Genomic DNA, 272 nt, shown 5'->3' with positions numbered 1-272 from the left:
ATCAGATTTTACGTTTTTCCACGAAAGTCCTTTTTCCGTTCTGGGATCCCACCCGAGACGCCACGTACCGGAAGCCACGTGTCTTCAGTCTCCATATTACGTTGTAAGAGTCAACGGCGTTGATGCGTCACCTCCGTTCGTTCATTTTGCTGTCCCATGGTGTTTAGTTGTGCGAAACAGCACCGTCCTGTGAATGGGCATCCGGCTCGTTCGCACGGCTGGCACAGAAAACGCGGTGGGGCCGAACTGCTGTCCAAACCGACTCCGCCGAT

At 54.0% G+C, this 272-nt stretch overlaps 1 long non-coding RNA gene across 1 annotated transcript in view; it reads right to left on the bottom strand.

Moving 5' to 3' along the window:
• Nucleotides 1-191, bottom strand: part of LOC111733611 — a 5534-nt gene extending 5343 nt beyond the window's left edge. Inside the window, exon 1 of the long non-coding RNA XR_002778050.1 lies at nt 69-191. This is a non-coding gene — a long non-coding RNA (uncharacterized LOC111733611). The remainder of the gene's footprint in view (nt 1-68) is intronic.
• Between the last annotated feature and the right edge of the window lie 81 nt (nt 192-272).

This window comes from Pteropus vampyrus, unplaced genomic scaffold (genome assembly GCF_000151845.1).
Source record: "Pteropus vampyrus isolate Shadow unplaced genomic scaffold, Pvam_2.0 Scaffold586, whole genome shotgun sequence".
NCBI classification, from domain to species: domain Eukaryota; kingdom Metazoa; phylum Chordata; class Mammalia; order Chiroptera; family Pteropodidae; genus Pteropus; species Pteropus vampyrus.
This window is presented reverse-complemented; position numbering and strand designations above follow the sequence as displayed.